The 18,605-nt window shown below is 38.4% G+C and overlaps 1 protein-coding gene across 1 annotated transcript in view; it reads left to right on the plus strand.

Moving 5' to 3' along the window:
* The first annotated feature begins 17,132 nt into the window (after positions 1–17,132).
* Positions 17,133–18,605, plus strand: part of LOC117298946 — a 48,366-nt gene continuing 46,893 nt past the window's right edge. The window contains exon 1 of the mRNA XM_033782333.1: positions 17,133–17,266. The gene's annotated coding sequence lies outside the window, so the exon portion shown is untranslated. The remainder of the gene's footprint in view (positions 17,267–18,605) is intronic.

Below are 18,605 nucleotides of genomic sequence, written 5' to 3' on the forward strand. Positions count from 1 at the left end.
GTGTCGTCAGAGATCGTCAATAAGGCGACGTAAGTTGACCAGAAATACTCATCGCGAATATTTTATTAACTATGTTATAACGACAGTGACGATGTTTGGAAAGGCTGTTTTTCTGTGACAGCTAAAATGTGCAGAATCACGAAGGCCTAGGCCTGTATGGATTTCATTGTTAGTGGAATATAGGGCGTTGGTTTTTAACGTGTTTTTGTTGAATTCTCGGCTTGACTGAATTCCTTATTTCATTTTAGGAGGACGACGTCACCTGGAGAAGAAACTACAGGGCCTGAAGGAGGACCACAAGACTCAAAGCAAAACCAAGAGGGTTTGCCTGGGACGTCTGTCATTCAAAAAGAGGTGACGTTTTTTTCCTTCATAAAATACCTATTTCTTCTCAGGTGACGTTTGTGGATTATGTTGTCGACGCATGTTCGTGCGGTGTTTCATTTCGGTCAAGGTTGAATAAAAAAGATCGTTTCGCGATCGTGTTGGCAGATTTTGGACTCCGACGTGTGGTTCTGAACATTAATGTGTGAACAGAAAGAGGTGTCAATATGAACCACGTCACATGGATCCACAATTTACGTTCGTATCCATGAGATTTTGGACCCAGTGTGTAGTTTTGTGAATGTGGAACAGAGAGCACGTGTGAATGTGAACCTCGTCACAACGATCCACAATTTACGTTCGTATCCATGATATTTTGAACCAAGTGCTGGTTCTAAATATGTGTGTGTGAACAGAGAGCATGCAGGGTGTGTGTGTATGTGAACCACGTCACATGGTTTCATTTACGTTTTCTCCATGTTCAACGCCGACCATAGATCGTTCGTGTTTCGTGAAATTGTCCGTTAATGATCGTAAAAGCATAATTGGCATGAACTTCGGCACATGATAGGTTAAAACAGAGCAATTCAAACGTTAGTGTCCTCTGCTCTGAGTCTATGGTTCATGCTCCACGACTGCATTACGGTTTCCTTCCTCCATGATGGCTGGTAGTATAGTGGGGGCCCTACCGTAGGTTCGTTACCCCCAAACCCTGACACCCGCCACTGAACCCACGGCACGGGTTCAATGTGCGGACTGTTGACAGTGTAATATTATGGTTTTGTGAATAAAATACACGTACGTAGCCCGTCTGGCCTGCCTGCGACGACACGGCCCAATTTGTCAGTCTGGATTTGTTGTGTGTGGCGGCCGGACGAACGTACGCTCGTCCAATTCGCACTTGCGTATAAATAATTTTGAGACAATATTGCGGTCTCTAGTAGAAGTGTGGGTTTCAGCATTGTTTCAGAGACTCTCTTCTTTAAACACAGAAATGTGCCATTATAAAATAATGTAGTTTTGGTTTTCATTGTGACCATACTGTCCACAGAGCACTTTTTATCTGTCGTGGGCGGGGGGGGGGGGGGGGGTTCTTGCGATGTACGGGGGCGTACCAGTAGGTAACACAAACCTTACTAGCTCCAGCTCAAGCCCAGATTGTCAAACCCATGACCTTGAAACTGTGCACGTTGTTCACAATGTATACATGACTTTTGTATTGTACAGACGAATATCACATCAGTGGGATGTTGTTTCCACAACCCCCCCCCCCAACCCCGATCATGGCCGATCATGGTCCTTTTCATTGTGTAACGTAATAAAATTATCGTTACGCCACCCATTCCTAGAATTATATATCAACAGCTATGATTATGTAATGCCACCTTGGGGAAGATAGGAGATTTGTTGTAAATGATAGAAGCAGTGTTACTGTTAGTAAAAAGATAATAAAACTTGCGAAACAAAGCAATACTGCCTGCTTAGCAAGATTTTCTACGTGCACCCTTGTTCTGTCATAAAATTCAACCCATGGTTTGACCCATAGAGCATTGACCTTGCTCTATGGTTGACCACACCCATTCAGGCCATCGTACCCCCTGACTGGATTGGGTGGCCGGATGTTGTGACGTCGTCACTATCTCGATTCCCAGTGTCCAATATTTCACTTCCGCTGTAACATAATACACAGAACTCCAGGGGTACGTTATTTTGAGTTAGAACAGTTTGATCGTTACAATGAACACGACCCTGGGGACCTACAGTCATGGCCCTAAAAACCCAAGACATTATCCATTTTTATTGGTAGTGTGAGGTGTTGTCTCAAGAAGATTATCTAATTCCCCGGCCCCAGTCCCACCTCAAGACACTGGACACGTTTGGTAATTGTCAAAGACCAGTATTCTCACTTGGTGTATCCCAACATGCATCACAACAAACCTGTAAAAATTTGAACTCACTTGGTCAACGAAGTTGCAAGAGAAAACGCCCTTGTTGCATTACTTTGTGTGTGCTTTCAGATGCATAATAAGAGGCTTCAGCTGAAGTATTTTATTGTTTGAGTGAGAAAATACCTTTATTGGTACTTCAGAGGGAGCCGTTTCTCACAATGTTTTAAACTAGCTCTCCAATGCCGGTTACCAATTCAGTTTTTATGCTAACAATTAGTTTGAGTAATTGTCAGTGACCAGTGCCTTTAAAATTAATAGCAGTAACGATAACGTATAGATGTCACGATTTAAAGGCAGTGTACACTATTGGTAAATAATTATTGGCATAAAACCTTTCTTGGTGACGAGTAATGGGGAGAGGTTGATGGTAAAAAACATTGTGAGAAACGGCTCCCTCTGAAGTGACGTAATTTTCGAGTAAGAAGTAATTTTCCACGAATTTGATTTCGAGACCTCAAGTTTAGAATTTGAGGTCTCGAAATCAAGCATCTGAAAGCACACAACTTCGTGTGACAAGGGTGTTTTTTTCTTTCATTATTATCTCGCAACTTTGTTGACCAATTGAGCTCAAATTTTCACAGGTTTGTTATTTTATGCATATGTTGAGATACACCAACTACCAATTACCAATAGTGTCCACTGCCTTTAATTGATCTGTTCCTATATAATATTATGACCAGCGCAAGTTTCAATTCTGATAATTGGACGAGAGGAAGTCGAGGTCCCAATCATGTCAATTTAAAGGAACATTACATAGCTGGTTTTTGCTAACAAAACAGTTGCTGTCAGTGTCAACACTTTATGAAGTTTGAGACCGATCGGCCATCTGGGTCACGAGAAACTAGTGAAAAACTGATTACAAATTTTTCATGGCATTGATTACAGATTTTTTAATAAAACGCCCACCGAGCGATCAACTCCAAACGGGAACTTTTTTTTCAAATTTTGTTTCCTACCAAAATATCATTATTTAGACATAAATCTTTCAAGGGACTTTTTCTACTATCATCATCAGTAGAGAGAGACCGTGTAAGTTATATGTAAATCTGTAATCTTAGATGAGTTGTTTCCCTGAACAATTCTGTAATGTTTCTTTAAATCCTTTAAATAACACGACATCGCCAATCGTCAAAACAACAGCTTACATTTGCAAATTAATAAGAATCCATCTTTAAAAAAATGCTATTTTGGACCCAAGGTCGGCTGGCTGGCCCTTTGCCCTCGAGGAAAGGCGCCAAATGAAGTAATGACTGAGTGGCGCTACCTTAAATACATCAGTTCTATGTTTCCCCATGGATGGTTTCCCGTTGCAGTAAAAGAAATGCTTAAATAGGATACTTTTATTTGAGGATTTATTTTAGGATCCCCAGAAACCCAATTGGTATCTACCTACATGCGTAATATGTTATTGTACGGATAATAACGAGCAAAAGTCATATACAAGTTTAAAATGTATTATATATAAAATAGATCAAAACAACTTGAATGTAAAAGTTGCGATAAAGATTCTTAGAAATAAAACAGTAAACTAAATGAAAAATTGTACAAATACACAAAAAATCCGTCGTTGCTTCACACGACTTCCCTGTACAATATCACTTAATCAGTTAGTTGAAAGATGGGACCCCCCGGCCCCTCCCCAACCCATACTTGCTTTATGCTCAATCATGCTGATTTGTCAACGTCACGGCACCTAAAAACCTACCACAACCACTCCCTTTTTGTTATTTTCTTTTCTTTTTATAGCAAAGGAAAGCCCACGTTGTATTCTAAACCAGGCATGCACAGTATCGTGCATGTAATTACTTGTAACCAGGCACCACCTAAGAACCTATCCCCTCCCTTGTGAGGTAAAGCAAAGGCAACGCACGAGGTGCAGGTTGCCGTATTGTAACCCACATTATTACTGTCTACATGTAACCAGGCACCTTTAAAAACCTACCCCCTCCCTGGTTAGGTTTATAGCAAAGGCAACCACGATGTGCAGGGGTTGCTTTTTGTATTGTAAACCACATGCACAGCACATGTACATTGTCCATGTAACATTGTAACCATATTTATTCAGCCCCATTATTTACTGGTTGCCATCTATCGCCCTACATTCAAGCCCGATGTGTTATCGTGGGCATTGTTGTATTGTAGCTGTTTGTGTTAATGGCTCATTGACACTCTTTTCTGCAGAGCTCTTTTTTATCCTGGGCTCATTCATGCGTGGAAAATAACATAGATTTTGTCTCTAAGGTGACCACATAATGTTATGTAAACTTCTTGACGTGTAACTTACTTGTCGGGTAACTATAATGTGAGGTTTCGTTCTCAATATTATCATGGTATATAGTCAACTCTTTGATAAGAAAATAATTTCTTATACTTCCGTGAAACAAAGACACGAACCGGTTCACGAATTCACAAGGAAGCTTATGGGCCAGCCTTGTCAACCATGGACAGTCCATGGTTCACTGTTCGACTCCGTTTACAAAACATCGATTTTTTTTTTTTTTTAATGGTAGCCCTAAATTGTTATGTCTGCATAAAAAAAACCAATACTTCCATGGTCACACTGATTTCCTGGTGTCCCATTGTGTTACTGAAACCGAAGGTCAAGGGCCGTAGACCACGAACCAAAACGATGCCACGTGAGTCAAACAATGATTCACAATATTCACATCTTTATTTGTCAACAATCACAGCCATTTTGTCAACAATGAAAGATATTATGAATCGTGAATCATAATTAAAGTCACCTGGAAATAGAATTTTTTTCTTTCAAACATAAGAGTATATGCTTACGAACAATAAAACAATTTTTTATAGTAATTGTTTGTCACGATTTATACGTTTAAAAAATATATAAAGTTGTTTGGGGGGCTGACTCCGCCTACCCCTTTTGTGACGTCAATCGAGGCAGACTTTGCCTGCAATGCGTATAGTAAACACATGTGCAAAGTACATGTACGTCCAAGTCGTGAGTTGGTACGTTTCAAAAAGTGTTTTTCTGCATTCAGCAGCAATACACCTGGTCGGCATTGCCGAAAAAGAAAAAAAAAACATCTTTTTTTGAAACGTACAAACTCACGACTTGGTCCGTACATGTACTTTGCAATTGTGTTTACTCTACGCATTACAGGCAAAGTCTGCCTCGATTGACGTCACGAACAGCGCCCTCTCGGGTCGGGGTCTACTCTTAAATTTGTAAATAACATAAGAACTGATTTTTTTAAACCTTAGTTAACTGTTTATTCACATTCCACTCATCAAAACACATATATTAGTGGCAAAAGCTTTATTTTGAAAAATACCACTTCCAGGTGACTTTAATAATAATAATAACAATATTAAGCAGGACAGTTCTTTTCAGAACTGAGAAGTCTCCCGAACACCCGAACAATCTACTCCACGGTAGTAGAATTAAGCAAGACAGTTCTCTAAGAACAAACTCTACCTGGCAAGTAGATACACATATGGTGTTACCGCAAACCAAATATATATTGATACCTTACCATGCAATGCCTCAAATCCTATATAATAATATCGAAGCCTTATATAGCGCACGTTATAACAAATTGAAAAACTTGGATGCTGAAGCGGATTTCGTTAGTAACGTTAGAACACAAGGAGAAAATACAAGAAAACAAAAAAGGTAATGATAAAAGGGTGACTGCTCTATATTCAAACACCCCGTCGTTCAAATACATATTATTCTAAAAACTGCCTCGAATCCTACATTTTGTTAGCAGAAGGTAGGGCCTATACTACCGCAACGAAAATATTTACATTTGTACCAATGCACTTTTTGGCCGACGGACACGTTAAACATTTACCGGAATGCAAACCTTCTTTTGTTTTATGTATGGTTATCATTTTGTCTTTACGTCTAATAACTCATTTATACCCGCATTGTATGCCTTCAATACCTGCATATAAAACAATTACAACTCATGAATATTTACAACATTTATAAAAAAGCAAATGCAAAGAGTGTATAGCCTATACGGTTACTAAACTTAATAGAAGGTTAATAAAGGGAAATTAATTTTTAGACCATTCGCTGAGTTTGAGATTGTTTGAAACAAAACAGTATTTCATACCAAAACATCATTTTGTCAAGTTATTATAACACAAGGGAAACTGACAAATATCATTTTGAAGATTGCGGTATTTAGATAAATATCACGGACGAGATTTAATAGGCGGGAAATTACGACAATTTCAAACTTGACAAGCACAGTTACATAATCACTAAATTCACACACAAGGGTATATAATAACGGGTACCTGCGAGGGTAGAGGTTGATATTGTGTACGAAAAAGCCGTAGGAGCACCAGGTTGCTAAGGTTGTATGTAGGCCTACTCTCCACAGAATTTAGAAAAATTTCAAAAATTAATGTTTGGTTGGCCCAATGAGTAAGACACTAATGTAAAGCGCATTGAGACGGTTTATTGTGAAAATGCGCCATATAAGAAATGGTTGTTATTATTATTTTTTTCCCTTGTCTTTTTATCGTTTATTCTGTTTATAATTTAATGTAGGCTTTTGCATTTAAAATTTATTTTAAATATATTTTCACAGTCGTTCATGGTGGTCTGTTTCTGTTCCCTATTTTATTTTACTTAATAATCTTCAATGTATGCTTTAATTTTCTTTCCTAAGATGATTCTATTTTAATTGTTAACTTTGTACATATCAGATTGTTTTTATATAGGCTATATGAATATTTCTTAGTGTTTTTTTTTTATCCTTTCCTGTAATTGGCGGCTCGTCCGCTGTTGGTTTGGTCAATAAATATAATTATATTTTTAAATGTCCGTATTTTTAGGCTTGCTGTTGCTGCGTGCCACTGTTCTGGTAAACTGCGAGCAGCAGCTATAACATCGTCAATTGCCGAAAGCCCTTTGCTGTAATCAAAGCCAGGCCTGATCAAAGTGTTGTGTTTATTCATTTCATTCGATAAATGTAGCTGTGACTTAGATCATTCAGGAGCAAGAGTATGTTTTGAATGGTTTATGGAATCTCAACACGTCGGTCGTGTAGTTGTATTATGACGTCTTTCGAAAACCTTTTACATGTATGAGTGACGTCACATATTTGACATTCTTCTTATGCGTTTTGTTTGAAGCCCTCTCGCGGTCAAAGTGTGATATGTTATAATAATACAAACATCCTTCCGAGCTGGTCGCATGTCTTTATCCGCATGGCAGCGATTTCATTGATTATAATGATTTCATTTGATAAACGTGACACGAGCTTTCCAATATCTATGTTTGATTCGTCGGTGATGTTTGCAGTTGCATGCACTTTCGGTTGTCTGCATGCTGCGTTTGTTTTATAATGTTCATATGATTTACTTGAGAATCTCCATGATAAGTTCATGCCGGGTCAAAGGTGCTTATAGACGGGGTTTGACGAGGCTAAAGACAGCTCTATGGTGTTATTCCCTATAGCCTCGAAGTGTGACGTCAACATATTAAGAATCGGGATAAAGGTTAAGCCCTGCCTGTGTTCAGGATGTACATCTGCATGTCAAAGGTTATGGATTTGATGACGAGGAATCGTGTATAATGTTCCAATGCTAGAAATTGCAAGTAATTGTTGTGGTTGGTTGAAACAATAGACCTTACCGGTTTGCTGTTTACGTTTGTTTTAGTCATTTACATACAGATCTGGGTCGGTTTTTGTCCTAGTCTTTCCAGCTTTTTATGTTATGTCAAGGATTTTAACTTTTTCATTCAATGGCGTCGGATCATGACTATCGTGATTTTATCATCTCGATTGAAATTATCCAAGTAAACCGGAAGAAGTCACGTATGTCCCCAGGCTCAATTTAAACTTGTCAAACCATCAGATTGATGTCTTGAAAGTCGTTCTATTTAAGTCTCGATTTATAATACGGTCACGTTGACAATGTTGGCGTGACTGTATTATAAATATTCTGTTCGGTTCCTCGAGCTTTCATGTTTATGATGCGCTAAACAACCAAATAAACCAAGATGAACAAACATAGGGGTCATACACATTCTTCGTGCTGAAACGCATATACAAACCCCTTTATTTTTCTAGAAATTGTATTTTTAGCGTCTTTCATCATACGAGAGTAATTTAGCAAGGGTCCCTTGCTAAATTGTAGCCTGGTTGTACAATTTTACAAAATGTACCTCGTGTGAAAGATCAACAATAATGTCCGTACTGTCCAGGGTCCCTTGTACAATGTTGTCAATCATTGCTACCGTTTTGGCTCTCTTGTTTGTTTTTCGTTTGACAGAATTAGCCATCGGCAATTTTGCCTGTATTACATTTGATGTAATGTGGGCATCACACATTGTGCTCTCTTCACTGTTGTCAGATAACACAATAATATCCAAGTCTTCAATATTTCTGGATCCAATCTTGAATTTATGATTTGCGACGGACAACATTACGTCTGCGAAATAGGTTGAAATATTACCCTGAGTGATGATAGATCCACACGAAGCATCACACCAGAGTTATGCCGGCGGGCAAACCTCCAGATTTGTTTCGTGAGCATTACACGAAAATGACTCAACATTTGAGCATTTTATGTATTTTTTCTTCGTCTACCGACGGGGAATTGAACATTCTGACTCGTAATGGAATGAAAACCGTTTGTCTCTCTCTCATGATGGCCTGTGGTTTATTATGATTATGTACGACGCGTGGTTTCAACCGCTAGTACAGAAGACTGTTTTGTGTTTTTATTAGAATTCATACGGCTGTATTCGTCAGACATGTGCGAGTCAATTTGTAATGGTTTACGTTAAATATAAACGCTAAAAGCTCAACATAATTTCTTGTTTATGAATTTGTATGCAATGATTGTTGTTTTATTATTATTATGGCTATAACTCATAGCGATTCTCTTTTGTGTGTATTTTGTTTTATAAAAATTACAATTTACTGGGAAGACTTATAATTGATGTTGAACATTATTGGTTTGTGACTCGCTATGCAAATAATGTTACCATAATAGAATACAGTGCCCCCCCCCCCCACACACAAGGCCTGAAATTGTCAATTTATCAGAACTAGGGTACGAATGTAGTAAGGAAGAAGATAAATGGCTTGTTTTTTTCATGAGACCGTTTGTGTTTGCTGATTACAAATTGTAAAAACTTTGTGGTTGATCGGTTTGTGTCTAGCATTTATAAGGAACATTTTTGAAGTATTTTTGGGTTGACTAAAGACAAATTATACTGCGGCAAGATTTGAACCAAAAGACATAAGGATTAACGTGCCGTATTCGATCAAAAGTTGATCACAATCAGATTATTTAATTCCCATAAAATATCAAGTTTTGTTCAATTGAGCCGTGAACCAATCGCCCACGTAGATAATGTGGCTCTTTTGTAAACATGTGATGTCACAGGATACGTAGTGCAATGTTTTTGTTTTACCGCTCTATTCCAACAATGAGGGCGCCGTGCTGTGAGATCACAACGGTCAGACACGATTTTTTTCCGCTGTATGTTACCCTCGTATCAATTAAGAAAAACACCACGTGATTTGCGATGTCTCGTTACCATTTTATGCACACAGCCTAATCCCCAGCACTTTTAAAAAATCGGACTATTTAAAAAAAAAAAAATAAATAAAGTCCAAAATAATGACAACTCTCGAACCCGGATCCGGGCCCCGTTTGGGACTTGACGGCAGATGGTCAGAATAACCCGGATCTCTGGGTCAGGCTGACCAAGAAATGGGTCAGTTTCACGCAGAATCTTAAAGCAACATGATTACATCCATTTGATTTTCCTAGGTTATTTATCAGAACCAAATTCTGTTTAGTAGGCCCTAATCTAAAGCAAAATGCCGACATCGTAAATAACATAGAAATCAATAACTTGATTTTTTTTTTTAGACGCAACCTTCCACAAAAAAAATTATAGAACCGAATCGCCCAGATATACTAATCTTTTCTAGATGAAGGTTAAAAGTCCATTTGATTCACTCCCCGTAAGCTTCAGTAAACGATTCCAGACTAGTCACAAGAAACCGAGAAGAAACAACTACCCTGGAAAATACGCGCTTTTTCAGACTCAGAATTGATCGGTTGGTTGCTAGGCAACAAGGCTAATACGTCACGCAGGTTTTATTCCTGGAACACGTATGCGAAGTCATTGGTCTCGTTTTGACACCATGGTATAAAATAATATTCAAAGAAAAACCTTGAAACAAATCAAAGGGTATACACACAAAGAGCTGGACGGTGCTTGTTCTCAATTTGATGTTGAGGAATTTGCCCCGTGTGACCGAAATCTATTTTATAGATCTTGACACAAAACAATTAAAGCAGAAACCCACAATGAGTGATAGGATTTTTACGAAATCATTTTGGGATTGCTGTGAAATTATGTAAAACAAGATTTGGAACTTCCACCTTCAATTTAATTGCCGTAAGACTTTACGTATAATATTATGTGAACCATCCATAAATTAAGTTTGTTTCATGGTTGTTAGTCCAAAATGTTCGTATTACTAACTATTTCTCCTTTAATAGATCGTGAAGATCAGGCCTCGAATTTCTGTTTTGAATTTTCCTCTGGTAAGGGGTACTTCTTGGGGGAAAATTTGAACTGGAACTTTGCAAAGGTATGCATGGTAGTTTGGCTAGGAACTTACTCTAGTTTACATACAGGTTTGTTGTTACATTGAGGAATAATGGTTGTGCTTATCTATGTTTGTGTTTTAGCTCTGTGAGCTTGGGCTCAGGACTACATGTGTGTAGCTTGTTAATTAAAATAATATCCACGCCTTGCATGCCCGATTTTACTTTAAAGGTTTCGCCTGACCGGGATTATGGTTGCGTTTTCTACGTACGGCACAGCCACGTGATGTCCCTGCATCAGTGCATGTGTTTATCGTAAAATGAATAGCTCGTAATGTCAAAGGAAGCAGCCATGACCCCAAATAAGTCGTGAAGTCATCGTTTTATTTTACGATGCAATAAAAACCTGCTGCAGCAACAGCTTAAATCTAGAGTCCTGTTCAAAGTTGGTCTACGTTTTAGGTTTCTCGGCATTCTATTTTAAGACATGCACATAGTGATGGCACGGGGCAACAAAATGGCGAACGAAGTCTAACCGCTAGCCAAAGTCACGACGTAAGTTGAGATTGGGGTTGAAATTTCGTGGTATTATGAACAATCAGCGTCATGGCTAGTCAAAAGAGTCCCAACGCAGCGGGATTCCCCACTATGTGTAATTGGCTGGTTAGTCTTGGTTAGACGTTTGTTGTTGAGTGTGTCAACACTTCACACGTTGCGATCGCAACGGGGAATCGCGATAGTTCAGTGATAATGAACACCCCGTCTTGTACCAAGACTATAGGTATGTTATTGACATTTGAATCGACTCCACTCACACGTCATTGCAGGTCATACTTTTAATCACAGTACATAATACGATACATGTAATGATTTTCACAGAGATCGCAGAAATGTGGGTGCCTTATAGGGCATGTTTAATGTAATACTCGTAAACACTGTCCGTGACCAGCGATTCAAAGACTATTTTCTTCCTACTAACGATTTGTTCATTGAAACACAATCACTATTGAAAGGTTTCAACGTAAAGCACGTTTTATCCAAGAGAAAAACAAAATCGGTTGCTGTATTTGGATAATTTCATAAATTAATACAACTGCGAGTTTAATTTCAATGACGGCTATACCCCCATTTTTTGTGTTTTGCTGTCGACATTGATTCTGCCTGCTGTGCATTCCCTGATTAATTCGAGCGTAAGAAAAGCACGTCGTCTTTTTATATCTAACCTCGTCAACGTTCAACATTCAGCAAAATGACAAGTTTAGCCGGTGGGGTATTAGCCTTTTGTCAAGGCATTCGTGGCCTGGACAGCTTCGTAGAGCCGCTACAAACAGGCGACTGGAAGGTAAGACTATACTCCGAGTGGTGAAGCCACCTTTGCCATCTCGTTTTGTTTTACGATCGTGAAGACGTGGACAATAAGCGGGTAGCAAGACGCAATCAAGTTAGGCAGTCGCTACTCTCGTGGTTTGTGCGTTTCGCAATATCCGGACTTCCAACAGTATACATTTCTGTTGCTACGTCACAGCCCGAGTGTGTGCCAACCGAGGTTGAAAAACTATGACAAGCCACAAAAGCAAAGCAACAAAATAATAACCACAATGGCACCCAACTATTAAATAATTGTGTTGAATTCGTTGGAACCAAAGCAACCAATCACGGGAGGTGTTTTATTTTTTTGAAAAATGTTGAACATCATGTGAACACGATTGAAGTTTTTACTAACATTCGGCCATCCATGCATGCCAACAAGCTTAGTTTGAGTAGCATCTAGAAAAGTCTTGGTCGTCAAACTCCTGAGCATCAAAACTGTTTCAGTATTCCTGTCTATCTGTGTCAGTAACGCTTCTCAGATTCAAGCTTGGTGGGGGGTGGGGTGGGGGGAGGGGTAACAAATTTTATCTTTTTTCATGACCGCAGTATTTGAAGTGAAATGATTTGCAACATGCATTATACTGTCAAAAGCTTCTGCACTTCTTACAAGTGAGTTGTTATTGCCATTAAATTTCACGAGTCGTTCAATTATTTAAACGTATCCTTTTACAAGAATTGTCATAACCAAACGTATAACAATCCTTAAAAAATAATTGTATACCTTTGCGTCAAATAGCCCTTGTCCTTTGAATTAAGTTGTTCGTTTCGAGTGTTGCTTTCGTACAATTATTGGTCTCGGAGGTTTGTTGCTTTTAGGAAGGAATTCAATTTATTGACATTACGGGAAATGTATAGCATCTAGCGTGACTGCGATGGGCAATAAATAAAGTTCGGACTAACAACGATTGTGATAGCAGTGTTTATTCTGAAACGTTTGTTGCTTTTTCATTTAAATTGGTATTGACGCTGGTACCACGGGAGACCAATGACGTTATGTTAATGTCCCCTTAACACAATAGTGATCTTATCAATGCTCTCATCAGTTACTAGGCTACGGTCGCCATGGAAACAGCCTGAAAGATGTGGTATGCCAGATATTTTGAGGCTACGTGCAGACGGCGAAACAAACAGTTACGCTAAAGAAAAACAGCACTGCGGGCCGCATCTTTTCTGTTCATTAGAATTGCCATCCTCAACAATTTTCCAGATATTTTTTTTAAGGATTCCCTTTTTTGAATCGATTTAGAAGACAAACAAATTCTCCCTATTAAAAAGCACTAGGCTTCGACAGTGGCAATTTTGATGGACCAAATTTGTTTTTGTCTGATCTCTGTCGGGTTACCTGCCTACACCAATGACTATTGAATCGCCGGGCATAATGGAAAGTGGGGATCTTACTATTGGGGGTTGCAAGCCTCGGTACCCTTGAATGGAAGGGGAAACAAGAGCATTGTTTTACGAAGATGAGTGTTTTTTAATAAAAGTTTGTTACCTAGCGACATGGAGCACGCCCCCATCTGGCCAAATAAAAATGCAGCCACTACCCCGTTGTCATGTGACGTCAAATGAGCCTATATAATTGTAGTATCCATACGGCTGCTTTAATGCAAACCAAGGTATCATTATCGCTCTAAAAAGAGTTCAAGGAACGTAGAGGGACAGAAAGCTTTCCTGATGTGACAACAGATCCAGACAATTCTTAGTTCTGCCGCACTACACCATATTGATTACACCCCGCTATAATACGGCGAGCTGCAGTCGTTGTTTTTCTTTTGAGTTTAAGTATAAAGAAAATAATATACTAAAAAGATGCAATATTTTAGAATGAAGGGTTGTAAGAGAACTGTGGAGATATTTAACAAATTTTGACAATGGTTTGGGCATATTTTGTCAACACAGAGTGAGGGCCTGTGGTTAGTATGACAAAGGTATACCCCGAAACGTATGGTACAAGTAAACGATCTCGCACAGAATATGCGATAAAAATCACGAAGCACATACTAATAAAGACTAAAGGTTGATGCGTTTCGGAAAGGTATGTGACTCTTTATTCTTTATTTGTTGGCAACATTTTTAAATGGGCCCTTTTTAGACCAATTTGAGGGTTAAACTTTACCCAAATTTTTAACTTAAACCTTTTTAGACCATAGCTTTTAATGTTTCCATTTCAATGAGTAAACTACAAAAAAGTTATCTTGCCAGTTTATGTTAAACTGACTTGGATAAGTTAAAGAACAGTTAGCTCCATCATAATGAGGTAGCCTTGGCTCAAATGTTTTTAGGGTTATAAATACTTAAACACGGGTGCACGCCGTGAAGTAAACGGCTCGTTTGAACGTATAATAAAGAACGTGACCGCAACAAAACGCCATTGGCATCGGTTGAATTAAGAAATTGTTGAGACGTTTAAAGGGTCAATTTTAAATGGCCTGTATCGTTTGGTTATGACTCTGAAAAATTAATGGCAATAACATTTTACTTGGTAAGCAGTATGGCATGGATATTATAATGCATCTTGAGAAACTTTTCACTTCGAAGTGCTGCGGTTATGGAAAGAGATATCACTCTTTATCTCCACGTTCAAAACAAAATTTGCTTGTAAAATTTCTATGTTAAGCAATACATGAGGGGGCACTAGTAAGTATACAGTTTAAATTGTATGGAATTTAGGCTAGTTTCTTCAAAGCAATATTTTGTCCTTATGCTTAAAGAAACTGTGGCTGAGGATCGATTTCACAAAGAGCTAAGATTGATCTTAACTTTAAATCAATCGTAGTTGCTAAGCAAAGTGTGATGTCACATGTAAATAATCATGGTAATGATGACAATTTGTTTTGCAATGAATTGTACTGCTTTGTGAAATCGAGCCCTGTCCCTAACGAAATGACTCGTTCATTGACGACCGTATGTGAGGTTTATCAAAATACTCAGATTCGCAATGCATCTGTAAGAAATAAAACTCGTATAAAGATCACAGATTTACATCAAATTTACACGGTCTATTGATGATGATAGAAGAAAACTTCCCTTGAAATATTTATGTCTTATGTCACTTTTGATGGGAAATGAACAAACCAATTTCCCATTTTAAATTTATCACTCAGCAGGGAGCGTTTTAATGTTTTTTTTAATTTTTTAAATCGATGTCATGCAAAATGGTAATCGGTTTTTCACTATTTTCCCGTGACCCAGATGGCCGATCGATCTCGAACTTCTACCAGGTTTGTCAGTTTATGTAAATTGTGGATTACTTAAAGTGCTTACACTGCCAGCACCTGTTTTTGCTAGTACAAACCAATTCTGTAATGTTCCTTAAACGTTTCGACGCGACTTTGCATTTTGCACAAAATGGCGCACGAAGTGATCCACATCAGGCTTCTCGTAAAGCATTATGCACGTATCATAAGCACTGCGTGGCACGCATTATCACACGCTGGTTGATATTGTCATGGGTGGCTGATTATTCGCTATTTAGTTCTACTCGAATGAACACACAGACCAGGCTGCTTTTGTTCCATTTTTAAAGTAAGGTCGTAACAACATTATTTTTAGTTAATATCCGCACATTGCAGCCCGCCTTGTGGAAAAGAGAATGATATTTTGTATGAGGAACTGTTATTACTGATGGGGTTGTAATAATTTGCTCTGAAGCACAAATAAAGTCAATAAAAAGTAAAACGAGATATTGGGTCTTGTCAATATTTTTCTTTATGTTTTCCCCCTCAAAACTTAAGAGATTGTGAAAATAATTAATCACCACCTGTTTGTGAGATATAATTGACCTTTTGTATAGCTTGTTTATGGTATGGTTTTTTTATGACATGGACATTTATTTAAATCCAAACTAACCAGTTTTGGGATACCGTTTAACTAGACTTCATATGTGTTTTAATTTGTACATTTTCAACAGATTGTGGATTTAATTAAATAAGGACATTGTTTATGAAATAATGATAAAAGTTAATCATATATTACTCTGGCAAAATGTGTTGAAATACATCATTTGTTTACGTAATTTTGACTGCTACGAACGGGTTCCAATGTCATTCCGCACTGCTTACCGCGCAATTCATACGGACTACAGAATTTACGTGCTTTGCATATGGCTTCGGAATTATGGGTACATTGAGAAATGTTACCCTTGTGTATCCCTTTACGCTTTGCATTCGTGCAGTGACCCCATTGCCACCCAACTCTCAACCTAAACAAACAACAATAACAACATCGAAACCTAGAGACGATTCCAATTCCTGGGTTTTAGAAACCTTTTAATACCAGATGAAAAAAACAAAGACACACGTATTTCCCGGGTCACGTTCTTGAGTATCCTGTTTGTACACTAAGCAGTTTCGATTCAGTGTTTTTAAAGAAGGTCAATTAGAGACAGTCGTACGCTTTGATTCAGAGCTATATATCTTAGCAGACCCTTATCATAATGTATACCCGCACAAACACGCTCCAATATTTCATTTTTGTTTTCTGGTAAGTTGTTTGCACAGCTTCGAAATACCCAGCGACTGTGAGTAGAGAACGCCGCCCGCCCCGCGCCTGGTCGGTCGTTCGCGCGGATAAAAAAAACCGATCTCTTTGTTATGTGCATTTTTTTATGCCAGGGTTCCTGGTATAATGCGTGTTTCATAGTACACCAACAGCAGCGTGTTTATGAGCCCACCTTCCGCCCTGCCAGCTACGGTGTCCAAGGTTGCGGCTCCCGCTCGACTGGGGGGAAAACAAGGAGTGTCGTCTTAGTTTTTCTTACCGATTACCAACAATATCGCGCAGACTGACTTCGTTCAGAAACCCGCAGGACATTTTTTAAGCCGGGGCTCTCTTTCGTTTTGAAAACATTTCGACGTCAACATGGGTTTGTGCATTGAACGAAAGCGGGCACATTGTGGTTTCTGACGGACTGGTGCTGAGTTTAGTTTTACCTCCGAAGCGGGAAGCTGTTCACAGTTTTGACTATCGTTGATGTTTGTGCCATCAGCTGCTTGCTGGTTCTTCTCTCAGACTCGTTTGTCGGTCATCTTTTTTACTACAAAGAAATAACAGCGTTGAAGGCAAGTATTTCTTGTGCATGTTATGCCCGATCGTTGTTGATGTTGGATGGATGTGTAATAAGTATAGTAGGCAGTGCCACGTGCATTAGTTTACGTCGATGTGAATCCTCGGTCCGTCCTCGGTGCTGATCATAATCATGCCTGTGTATCATTGATTTTGCTTGCAGCGAGATAAGTGCATTACCGTATAATCCGAGAAAAATCGCCAATGTGGGGTAAACTACAGTGGATTGTTCAACCTTCCCTTGGAGTATGTTTATTTGTTTGTTTGTTTGTTTGTTTGTTTGTTTGTTTGTTTGTTTGTTTGTTTGTTTGTTTGTTTGTTTGTTTGTTTGTTTGTTTGTTTGTTTGTTTGTTTGTTTGTTTGTTTGTTTGTTGTTTGTTTGTTTGTTTGTTTGTTTGTTTGTTTGTTTGTTTGTTTGTTTGTTTGTTTGTTTGTTTGTTTGTTTGTTTGTTTGTTTGTTTGTTTGTTTGTTTGTTTGTTTGTTTGTTTGTTTGTTTGTTTGTTTGTGTGTTCGTTTGTTTGTTTATTTGTTTGTTTGCTTTATATGGTCTTATAGACATTGTGAAATCAGCGGTAAGCTTGGTATGATTCGAACCCACAACCTCGTGCTTGCAAGTCGATCAGTCCTGCACATCGTCTTATAAATTCTAAGAAATAGATGCTAATTGGGAAACTGCTCAATAGGTTAACTTGAGATCTCGTTTGATGAGATTTGTCAAGTTGAGACTTTACTTTCTTGAAATCATTTGTAACGATGCACCGCAAAGTTTATTGAGATAACCATATAACTAATCGCGACCATTACAATTTCTTGGAAATAAATTATGGGCCGTTGCTAGTATAATGAAGCTCGCAGTTCAATGAGAGTTGCCGTTATACGTGTAAAGAAGTTTGTTTAGGTGCTAGTGTAAAAAAAACATGAGATGATGTACCGGTCATTTTATTACGATTGGAAGTGTTATTTTGTTGATTAGGTTGACTCAGCCTGCTGACGTTACGTTGGATCCGGTTGGATTGCAACCATTACGAATTCTAGGAAATAAATTACAGAACGTCGCTGGTATTTTAAGAAGCTCACAGTTAGAGAGTTACCACCAGATGCACAAAAGTTTTGCAGGTAGTAAAAAAACGAGAATAGACCAGTCAATATTACGATGGGTAAAGGTTTTGTTTTGTTGATCAGGTTGACTAAGAGATTATCTCCCTGAGACGTTTGATTCAGTTTGAATGCAACCATATAAATTCTTTTAAATAAGTTACGAACCGTTGCTAGTTTTGGAAGCTCAAAGTTAGAGACGTTTTTGAAGGTAATAAGTAAGAAAGCTAAGAATGGCC

Source organism: Asterias rubens, chromosome 13 (genome assembly GCF_902459465.1).
Source record: "Asterias rubens chromosome 13, eAstRub1.3, whole genome shotgun sequence".
NCBI classification, from domain to species: Eukaryota; Metazoa; Echinodermata; class Asteroidea; order Forcipulatida; family Asteriidae; genus Asterias; species Asterias rubens.